This window comes from Carassius gibelio, chromosome A11 (genome assembly GCF_023724105.1).
Source record: "Carassius gibelio isolate Cgi1373 ecotype wild population from Czech Republic chromosome A11, carGib1.2-hapl.c, whole genome shotgun sequence".
NCBI lineage: Eukaryota > Metazoa > Chordata > Actinopteri > Cypriniformes > Cyprinidae > Carassius > Carassius gibelio.
Window position 1 is genome coordinate 8,701,974 of NC_068381.1, and position 12,515 is coordinate 8,714,488.

The 12,515-nt window shown below is 35.3% G+C and overlaps 1 pseudogene; it reads left to right on the forward strand.

Moving 5' to 3' along the window:
- LOC128022820 (rho guanine nucleotide exchange factor 10-like protein) overlaps positions 1-12,515 on the forward strand; it is an 83,607-nt pseudogene that overhangs the window by 57,628 nt on the left and 13,464 nt on the right.

Consider the following 12,515-nt stretch of genomic DNA (forward strand, 5'->3'; position numbering starts at 1 on the left):
GACTAGACTTTTTATTCGGTTTGCCACGCTTCATGTTAACCAAGCTATGTGGATTAAATGCTAACCACAGTTTATTTAATAGTGTTGTAGAGTCCCAGCTCAGCCAAGTGTTGCAATATGTGTGGTGGAGACACAGATTTACTGTGTACTGGATTAGCAAAAACATGATGAGCTTTGAATTCAGAGGATGCAGCTTAGTTACACATAATGCAGTGCATGCAACCTAATTACATAAAATGAATCTGTTAATGTGAATTGTAAACAAATTTCTGAAAAAAATAAAAGTAAATAATTGTTTTTTAATATAAATATTTTGCATGTTGGTTATGTGGTTATTTGGTTATAAATGTATATACACATCAGGGTTAGTTATTTTATTTTATTTATTTATTTATTAATAAAATAAATAATTTTGTTCAGCAAATATGCATTACATTCAAAATTTGTAATGCCGTTCTTCTGACATTTCTGTTCATCAAAATCTTGAAAATATTTGTCATGGTTTCTATAAAAATATTAAACAGCGAAGCGGTTATACATTTTAGAGATATTTATTAATTATTATTATTATTATTATTAATATACAGTATTACTATTTTTACTGTATTTTTGCTCGATTAAATGAGGCCCTGATAAGCAAAATATTGTACTTAAAAAAAAAAAAAAAATGCGATTTTAAAGCTAATAGTGTTGTTTTTGGTGGCCTGTTTTAATTTTATTTTGTCTAGTCTTTGTGTGAAGCTGTCGTTTTAGTTTTTATTAGTTTGTCACATTCATATATATATATATATATATATTTTTTTTTTCAACTTATATATATTTCATAAGTTTCAGTCAACCTGATTATTTTAGTCAGAATTATCTGTGACTATTTTCGTCTAGTTTTAGTCAACTAAAACTGAAGACATTTAGTCTAGTTTTAGTCAATGAAAATGTAATTTTAGTCTCTTTTTAGTAATGCAATTCTATTTAAGCCAGTCAACATAGTATAGACAAAACCAAAATTGTATTTTAGCCAAACCCATTTTAAACATCTTATTATATTATTGTTACCTTATAGACTCAATGACCCATCCATTCCAGACACAGAAAACTCTCTGATATGAATTTACAACATTTATTTTACCAGCCAAACATGTTAGAAGTACACACATCTGTCCCTTTCTCTGTGTCAGAATTAACTTTGTTTGTTGTTGTCTTCTAAATAATGCCGCGAGTGGGGCTTGAGGAAGTGACGTTGCCTGAAGTGAGACACAGGATAATAATAATAATAAATAATGTTTAATAATTTAGTTTTGCCACATTTTGGTCAACGAAAATGAAGAGACATTTTAGGATAGTTTTTATCTTGTAAATCACATTTAGTCTTGGTTTTTTTCGCCAACAATCTTGCATTATACATTAAAATTTTAGTCATTGTCACATGACCATCATTTGAGTTGCGTCTCGTCTTATTTTCATCTTGTGATAAAGGTTCGTTGATGACGATATTTAGTTATAATTTTCGTTGACGAAAGCAACACTATTCAGACATCATACTCTTTTTCAATTATATCATATTTAATTTAACCAATGTATTTTTTTATTTTTTTTATTTTTTTTATTTTTATTAGAGATGTGAGTCATAAAGGGAGACCAAATTCTGCATACTTACTTATTAAGTCTGGAAGGGAGGACGCATGTTCTTTTGTGTAGCATTCATCACATTTACAATGCATTTAACAAAGCCCAGGTAGAATAGAGATTTGATTGCTGTCACAGAAAATCACCTCAAAGCATTTAAGCACCTCAAAGTGCCATTTGTTTTGCTCTAAGCATTCCGTCCCCAAACCTCCTTAAGCCTGATGACTCATAATAACTGAGTGGATTGGATGGATGATGTGGTTTCTTTTAATATTCTGCATATCAAGGGGAGTGAACAAGTCTTTAGTCTATCTTTTTGGATGAAAACATTGAAAACAGTCAAAATCTCCCTTGTTTACATCATATGTCTGCCTTTTTAAAAAAATTATCATGTTTGTCTAGATGCTGTGACAGACTATCCTTGTGCATTTCATTACTGGATTAAATTCAGACATATTGCAGGCAGGATAGACTTTGCAAGGGAATTAATATGGGTTTGCTCCAGATGAGTTCATGGCCTATGGAAAGGATACTCACCACCTGGAGCTGGCATAAAGCCCGTCAGCCAGAAGGGTGGGATGGAGACCATGTAGAGCAGTGGGTCATTGGGGCCAGCAGCTGTGTGGTCGCCCTCTTTCTTCATCAACAAATCTCTCTTTAATTAGCTCACCTAGTGCCCTTTCCCCAGACAAGCAACAAAACACAAGTCTTCCATCAAATCTCTCTGTGATCACTCTCCTTCTCCCATTGGGATCTCTTGCATTACAATTGCAATTCAAGAGGCTTAGTGGAATAAAGCACCATGATGCTAATTAAATGGACTTTCACGTTATTTAGTCATTCTGAGCGGAGTTGTTGATTATGAACCACCGATAATGTGAAGTGAGTTTGAATGATGGACACTATTATGAATAATAAAACCGCTTACCCTGAAATATTAAAGGGATACTTCATCATCCATTCCCCCTTATATGTTGTTAAAAATTGGAAAATAAAAGTAGATCATTGGTAACCAAACTATGTTGGTGTAATCCTGCAGTTTTGGAAAAGCAGTAAATTATTACAGATTTTCTATTATTATGTTATTTTATTTTGGATGAACATAAATTTTAACTTCTTAAATTAATAAATAAATTAAACTTAAAAGTATAACTTAACTTATTCAATATGTATTTGTGTGTGTATCTGTATATACATATTATAATAAATATTCACAAATATAATTATTTGTGTATTTCTAAATGTGTTTTATGTTATTATGTAAATTATATAATAAATTTATTGGAACGTCTTTATTTAACTATTTAACACTTCATTCTTTAAAACTGCTAAAAGAATTTGACTATATTAAATATTACAAATTTTATTTTGACATGAGGTGAAGACAAACAGGACATTATTTCTTCCCAGTTTTTGGGTTGCACAAATTGAGGATTATGTTGACGATACCTTATACCTGTAATTTTATGTTTTAGAGTGTTAAAAAGACAAAAAACTAAAAAACAACAGTAGTAAAATATACTTATTCATTTAATTTACCCATACTTGTATAATAAATATATGTATTAAAGTAACCCTTCTCTCTGACAGGTTATTATGAGGTGCTGCAGGGCACAAAGCACGTCTGAAATTTCATACATTAAAAGAAGCATTCAGGACAGGCCACTGATTGAGTCCGTTTTCAGCAGTAGTATATTACCTCTGCAGTCAGACATTAGTCTGCGAGTTGCCGTTTGAGATCCCAGAATAAATGTGTTGCTGGGGAATCATGCAGCATGTTTCTTAGACCCCGAGAGACTGTGGCTAAAGCAGATATTCAGGCAAATGCACTTTCTATTCATCAGAGAATGAACAAAGACAAAGCAATCTCCACCTGTAAAGATTGCCTGTGCTCCTCACTGAGCAACAGTGTTGTCATGTGACTCAGAAAGCCACAGTCTGTCCCTTCCCTCCACCAGCCGAGCTCTGCTGCCCGCAGGCTGCCATATGTGCTCCTACCATGACTGGCATTTAATTACAGATTTGACATTTTTTGTCACTGCAGATGGATGAACGATATAAACATGGAATAAGTTGGAGATATGCAAGAGGAAACAGGAAACTCTGCATGCTCATGGAAAAAGAAGGGTTCAGAGAAGGGAGAGGCAGAGCTCATGGCTGATTGAAATTGTCATTTCTGTAGTATTAGTATGGATCTGTTTATGTTTGCACTTTGAAAAAGTGGGGAATATGGGAAATGACTGCTGGAATTAGTTAGAGATTGATGGCCAATTTCCACTAGGGGCAACATGAAAGATATTCAGTCCTAATTAAATCAGATGTGCTTTCTGCCATCTCTCCCAGCCTTCATTCTCACATTAAATATAAATATTCCCAAACAGCGGCTGTGTTGACATTATGGTCACCGTAAATAAGCCACCCACCACTTGAAGTGAGCCACATTGCTTTATTGTAATCAGAAAATCATTTTCTTAGTCAGTATTTTGGTCTTGTTTTCCTGTAAAAATATCTAAATCTATTACATTTTATTTTTTCAAAGTTTTCATTCATGTCTTTACATTTACACATCTGATGTGACTTACACTGCATTCAAGCTAAACAACGTTTCAGTTTATGAATTCCCTATGAAGTCGAATCCTATATAACCTTGGTGTTAATTGAATCATGTATGAGCTGTAGCAACACTTGAATGATAAAAAATAAATAAATAATTAAACCGCTTAAAAATTCTTAAAAAATGCTGACTTTTTATATAAATAATTGCATTAAATTAACGTTTAATTCTCAGATCTATTCATTAGGGTAAGAATTAATTATTATATATATATATATATATATATATATATATATATATATATATATTTTTTTTTTTTTTTTTCATAGCTGGAGACTGCTCTTCATAATCCTGTTCAATGTGCATTACTTGGTTTCTCAGCTGCGAGCACTTCGCTTCCTCAAGGTTTCCTCTGGGTAAGTAGAAGCACATCAAATATACATTATCATACACAATGGTGACATCAGAGATCAAATAGACTAGATTTATTATTCCTTACCATCTAATCACATTTATGCAATACAGGTATATAATATTGTAGCACAGTTTGTACTGAATACAGTGTAATCAGAGTTTAGCTATTAATATGTTTTTAAGATACTGAAAAAAAAATCACAAATGTCAAGGCATGTCAAAACTATTCCATGGCCCCAGACCACCTCAGACCTCAGGGGATTCATTCTGGATGTACTGCAAAAAAAAAAAAAAAAAAAAAATGTTTCTGCAAAATAAAATGGGTTTTCATAACAAACCCTGTGAAATCACCTTTAAAAGTTTCACACAGTAGTCTCGTTCTCCTCCCTCCTCTGGAGCAGTGGGCAATTTATCAAGTAATCCCCCAAAGCAGGGGGATAAATCCAATTCGAGCCTTGGTTGGACACAAAGGGATGCCCTTGCCTTTGTCTTTGAGTTAATTGTTTTTGTGGGTATACTAAAGAGCATTGAGGTTGGACTTGGGTGGATTTAAAATATACAAGGAGACATTAAGTGGGAAATTCTATCTGGCTGGATTAGAACCTCTTTCTGGTGCCAAAAGTCTTCAGTACTGCATATCCAAAATATAATTTCACTGAAATCTGATTGGAAATTCTAAATCTCACTCTGTAACTAAAAATCATATGGGTCATTGTTTAATGTATCTCAATGCGTCCATTTAGTCTCAGTGGGGCTGCCAGTGTTTCTCATTAAATGTGTTAAAATGTGCTATTATGCAGCATTTGTAAACTTATTTTCTGTGCTTCTGAGCTGTGTAGGCTTGGTCTGCTACATCCTAAGATTACTGTACTTCGAAACAAGCTAGCAAGTATTTCCAAAAGAAAGAAACCATTATTTATTATGCTATCACTCTAGTCTTTTTGCTCCACACAGGTCTGTTATTGTGTTTGCAGCTATTTCAGATGAACCCATGTCGAAGACTTAGATTAAGTTGCGATAGCTTGACCATAATAAGCTGCGATGTGGACCAAACTTTATCCTGCTAGCCAAAGGTCTGGTTTTACAAACTATAGCAGGGTCAAAGAAACCCCTAAAGCAATCAACACATGTTCCACTTATAGCAGGTGTCCTTTTCTTGGTGAACTCAGCTGGACTGGGAGATGTGAGAAGAGGGGAAATGAATCAGTCCTTTGCTACTTCCCAACCTAGCAGTGACAGTAATCAGATCACTACAACATGGGCTGCATTTTTTTCTTCTTCTCATGGGTTAGATCAAAATAATGACATTGTTTCTAATAAGTTCAAGACAGTAAGCCAGCCAGTCATTCACCAAATTTGCTCATTTTAGCCTCTTTACCTCTAAGGCTGATTCTCATTTATTGAGATATATATGTGTGTGTGTGTGTGTGTGGTAGTTGTTTTTTTGATTGCTTGATTGCTTTTTTTCCCTATTTGCTATTCTCTGCTTGTCAACTTCAAATCCAAACAAACCTAAAACTTTTCAAAAAGGATGTCAGAGACAAATGGTTGAATGTTTCTAGGGTTTACAGATAGACGGATGAAGTCTTTCTCCCCAGACTACCTTTGTTCCCTTTAGGCTTTTAGTCAATTTTAGCCTAATTAATGCTTGGTTGCCCAGAGCTTTGGCTCTAAGACTGATTTTCACGGCTTTCTGGCCAAAAAAAAACAAAAAAAAAACAGCGATGCATCCAGGGCATGATTCCAGATATCTACTCCTCCAAACAAGTACTAATGAGTTTGTCAGGGAACTGTAATTCCACGTAGTCTGTGGAGGAACTGAATTGAAAGTGGAGAGGGGGCAGATCATCGCCGAAATTAAGCAAATGGATTTGCGCCTGTGTGAGAAAGCGGGAGAACGAGGGCCAGCTGGAGGTTGCAAATGAGTAGCAAAAAACGCAGTTCAGTTATTTTCCTAGCTTCTTGCACAATGATAAGCCCTCCCTATCTCCCACTGTGTTTTCCGCAACATGCTTTTTATTTTACTTCCCAACCCATGAGACCTTGGCCATCCAGATTCTATGCTGCGTTACAAATCATACAAATGATTGCTTGCAAATTAGAGGGGAACTGTAAGGCTAAAGACTATATTTAGCCTAGCCATTTTGCTCGCATAACATGACTCAGAATAAGAATTAATCTCTGTTGTCTGGCAGCATCCCTCCCACTCTACTATTGTTTTCCCATTCTTTGGTTGAGATTATACTCCACTCAACCAAGCCCAGTCGCTCAGTATCCTGAGGTAATCATAAATGATGGCCCCTAAACAACTGTCATTTATATTGTGGCCAGCAGACTCTCTGTAATACTTTTCCCCTTTATCTCATTTTTTATGTATTTTGTAATTGGAGCAGTTTAGTGCTGCACAAGGAGAGATGAGCCAATTTGTGTGGCAGACATGATGGGATGCTGATCAGTTCATTTAATTTCTAATAGCAAGCGGGTTGCTTCCATTGCATTATGCTTGAAAGAATAACCATGAGAGCAGCTGCAGCAGGGTGCGAAGACAAACACTATTTTTCACAAACTGGGGGATCATTAATTTATGATGCAATGCAACCCAAATGTGTTACAAGAGTCTGCATTTTAAAGCAGAAAAATGAATGGGTGTGCAACTTAGATCAATTGTTGAGGCAAGGCACCAGAGGATGGATTTATGAGCAGCGCTGTGCTGAAGACTTATTCTGTCAACTATATGTAATTGCACCAAGGATCGAGTTTGTCATCTCAGTCTCTTTCTTAAGAAGGCGATCAGTCATCAGCCCAAAGGAAACCCTCCATTGTCAAACAGCTCAGCGGCTTTCAAAAGACATCTCTCCACCCAACCTTTTCCTCTGGTTCAGCGATGAAAAGATCCCTGGAGTTTCAAAAAAGATGTTTGAAGCTGTAGAGCTGCTGCTGGGAATGCATTAGGGGTGATAGAGTATGAATTTTAGAGACTTTATCAAGCCAACGACTATAGGTTAGATTTTTATGAGATATGTGATTTTAACATTGCTGTTACCATGAAATTGAAATCGACAAGGAATAAAATAATAGGGCTGGGAAGCATGAAAGTACACAGGAAGTGAAAGAGTTTTCTGCCGTTTGAAATTTCCTCCATGTGGTTCTCGGCACTGGAAGTGAAAGCACAATGGCGAGGGAGTGGTTGAAAGTGGCAGAAAAACAGAAAGCACTTCCCTTCCTAAATTATTTTCTTTCTCTACCTGTATTGTCATGGATGTGAGAGTGGTTTTGATTGGATGACTACCTGTAATAGCAGTGTCCTTGCTCTGTTTTTGCAGGTAGCTGGTGGAGGCGATTCCACTCATGGCCAGGTGGACGACATCTCCTTGAACAGACCCACTCCTCGGCCTGTAAAATCCCTCCAGATGGGAGCTCGAGTGAGGTGTTTGGAGTATGTGCCTGAGCCCACCCCTTCAGAGGATGCTGAAACTGGCCCTCACAACTCAACAGGAGTTGGAAATAATATCTGTGTGGGACTTGATGATGGCTGGTAATATATAATACGTACATATAAGAAATATCAAAATATGCATTGTGTTCTTCAATGAAAAATAACAAAGAACCTGTTAAATATCTAAAGGAATCTATACACAGCCAAGTTAAGGTTGCTCCAAGGAAACTAGACTCTAAGATATTGTTGCTGCAAATAAAGTGCCTCATCAATGCTTCCTTTATTTTCCTGTCAGCTCACTTGGCTGTGAGAACCAAGTGGTAGCCAAGTCATATAGCCTAATAGCTGTTTGTTTTGAGCACATGTCTAGCAATAGGGAAATCTGGAAAGGTAAAAGCCATTTAATCAGATTTACAGACATTTCAGAGATAAGAAACAGATGACATATTTTCAGTAGGCTAATAAGAGTTTTGGTTGATTCCAAAGTCATTTATTGTTAATGTAGACATAAAATATTTGTACATTTGAAAAATTACACATTATACTTTAAAGTTTTTTCATTTATTTATATAATCTAAACAACTTCCTTATTAAAACAGATTAAAGACTAAAGTTTGTATATGTGCAATTGCATTTATACCATGTGTGTGCAGCACACTTTTTGTGGTATATATGCAACTTCAGATGCAGTCTTTATAGTGCTTAAACAGCAAAGGGTTACTACTTTGTTAAAAACTTTTTGGTACTTTTCATGGTGCTTTGTGGAGAGGTTTTTGAATTGCAGCCATTTTGGCAGAAATTAAATAAATTGCTCGCTTAAAATCACAGTGATTTTCTAAGTAAGTTAAATCAGAAGAACAATAGGTATTCTGGTATATTCTTTAGGCAAATGAAAGGGACTGATGAGCTACAGAGAACAGATTTTTTCCTTTTAAAATATCATTTCACAATATCAAGGGCAAATGCACAGTGGAAATAAGGCATTAGTTTTTCTTTATTCTTCTTCCCACAACGATGTCCTTATATATCCTTCAATGTTTTCGCCCCCAAAGCACTCTGGTCTACGGCAGTATGGACATGGCCGCCCAATGCCTTTTGACTCTCCGTAACCCAGAGGGCTATCTAGTTCTGTGTCTCAAACATTCTGGGAACTTCCTGGATGCTGGCCTACGGGATGGAATGCTGATGGTGTACGAGAGACTTCCCGGAGGTACGAGTTTGATAAGGCTCACTTTTAAAATAGTTTTCAGTTGTTTTGTCTTTTATGTGAACAAGACTCGTAATTTGCAATATTTCTGCATTAAGTTCAAGGCCTCATAAATTGTACAAGGCTGTATATAGTTGTTTCTCCCTTGCTTTTATGCATTATGTAAAACAAAGCTTATTTATTTTGCATACAGTACTTGGGTTTGCTTAGAATTGTGGATAATCACTTAAGATTTAAACGTCACATTAGCACAGAAATGGACAGTTGTATTTAGTATGCTTTCGCTTTCATTTTTTTTTCCTTCAGTAATGGGATTAAACACTAAATAGGTGGGATAATTAAGAAGGGTAATTAATAGTATGTCCCCAAATGAAAGGGACTCAATAGAGTAAAAGGGTAATTAAATCAAATAAATAGGACAAATGAATCTGATTGTCCCTGTGTTCAATTTGCTCTTTCATCAACTTTCCATTCAAACATCCAAGAATGTTTTTTTTTTTGGTCCCTCCTCTATTAGCTGAATGCCTCAGTGAGCATGTGAAAGATATTAGTTCTGTCATGCATTCTGAATGCATTCAGAGATATGACAGGGGTGATAAGATTGTTCTAGGTATGTATACGTTAGATAGAAAGCCAATGGATTCAGGATTACCTTGAAAGCAATTTAAGTCTGTTCTCTGCCTGTGCTTGCGCCTTATTCATTCGCAGTAGGTAAGTGTGGGCTAATGACAACAGAAGACGGGCGGGCATGCAGAACTCTTGCATTCGGAGACATGATACAGTAGATAGCGAGGGACTGCTCTCTGTAGGAAGACAACCCTGGCACAATGGGTTTATCACAATGCATTACTTACCTGGCTGTCAACAAGGAATTATCTCCAGTGAAGTGGAAATTAAGATTAATTATGATGATGTGCAGTGTGGCGATTTAATATTACTATTCATATAGTGGAAAGAAAGAAATTACAAACAGATATATTCCATGGGAAGTAGAGGCTGGATTTGAAATTAGTATTATTATTATTTTTTTACTGTATTTGGGTAAACAAATATATTCAACAAATTATTCTGTGGAGCAATACGTTGCCCTCAAAGTAGTAGTAATAAACACTGGGGTCTCACATGAGATTAATCAGAAAGCTTTTTTAAATGTATGAACAAGCCAAAACTGCTTGAAGGGGAGATTTTGAGTTTTTCTTCCCTTTTTTCCTAGGTACATTAAGGCAGGATCATTTTGTTGTGTTTAATCAACAGTATGCAGAATTTATAAGGATTAAAAATTAGGTGTCTAACTTTCTGAAGAAAATCCGTAAATAAATTACACCCAGAAGCAATAAGCGGCCATCTGAATGAAACTGCATCTCTCCTCCTTCCACTTTATTACTTTTGGAGCAATAAAGGAAAGACTGCATCTGCAGATGCTTTGAGTGTCCAGATAAGTCCTCTCTGCCCCTGAAGGTCCTCGGCTTTGAAAGAGGCAAATCTGAAGATGCCTTCGTTTTCGAGGAAGAGGGTGTACAGAGTGGCTGAGGGGATGTTTTCAAAGCATACAGTATACACGAAAAATGGGAAGACTGACATTTTGAATATGCCATGCAATTAACCTGAGGAAGTCGGAAGTCATTGTAAAGCTATTCTGGTTTCAAAGGCAGAAATAAACAACTCAAAATGTTAATTAAATGGCTCGCTGTGGTTCCCTCTTTAATTTTGCTAGATTAACACACTGTGATGGGGGCGGAAAAAAAAAGACAAAAAAGGTTATGTAATGCATCCAATAAATGGTGTCCATGGTAGCCACAGTGCAAACCCTGTGATTAAAATTTAAGGAAAAAGTCTGGCATGTTCTGAGCACACTGGAGAGAAACGTATAAATTGGATTACACAACACGCTACAGTTATTAACATGGCATGGTTAGCTCATTAGCATAGAAAGCCCCAGTTTTATTGAGGGAGGTATACAGTCCACAAAAATGCTTTGCAGTGCTTGTTCTAGCTGTATGTTTTTAAGTCTTAGACAGAAATTATACAGTTCCACCACCAGTTATACATATTTGTCTTGCAAACACAAGGATTTACTCTTGAGTATTAATGAAACCAATTTACTTTAAGTGACTTGCTCTGGGCAAAGCAGTGGAATTAGCATGCAACACATTTTTGTAGCCCTGCTATTTGAAGCATTCTTTTATGAGGGAAATAACATATGAATTTACTAGATTTGAATATCTTTGGCCATATTTGAAGTGTTCCACCAGAAAGGATTAAAGATTTGCCTTCAAGCAAGGTATTTCACAGGCCTTATTGTATTCGTCACTCATACACTTTTACCTTGTTTTTCTGTTTTCTGTGTCATAAAACTCAAGAGTATGTAAAATGAAATGGTATTTTCTGGGTATTACATTTATAAAGCTCATTATGATCAAAACAAACATAAACCATTTTTATATTTATTGTTTGAGAATTATTAATATTAATAAAAAACAAAAATGTATACTTTTTCTCCCCCCCAGTAGTGTCAGCTTGAAATGGATTATGAAATATAATGGAAATATAATTACATTTGAATATTACATAAATATCTTTGTCCAGTCAAGCTGTAATTTCATGCGTGTATTTAGGCAACATAAATTTCTTATTACAAAATTTGCATTAACAGTTTATTTCTACCAAGGACAGAAATGAACCTTTCCTGTAGGTATATATATATAGATATATATAAAATTAATTATAAAATAAGAAAAATAAGGTAGGGCTGTAATTGTATTGTCAAAAATATAAACTGTTATCCAAACTGTGGATAAATTATACAAAGAAAGTGAGCGAAAACCAGAAATCTGTGTAATTGTTATAATATATATAAATATAATATAACATGTATGTAATATGTATATTACATTCAATAATAAAAATAAATAAATAATAATAATAATTAGCTAGCTCCACACAGGAGAGCTGCTTTATTGCAGAAAATCTAATTCTCACTGATAGTAACACTGACCCAGTTTTTTTTTCATTTGTTCATGTTAAATATTCTAAAGCTGCTTGTTTTAAATCAATCTATTGTATAAAGCCCTATATAATATAAATGAGATGCCTGGAGTGATGAATCGCAGAGCTGGTTAAAATGTATCCACATCACTATGATCAAATGCTTACTTAACTGCTGTTTTCTCACCACTGTCTCTTTTGTTGTTTGTTTATTTCATTATTGAGAGGAAAGCGTGCAGCAAATATTTACATTTTCATCTAAACCCCGCTCCCAGTATCGTCTGGTTCAGCTGCGT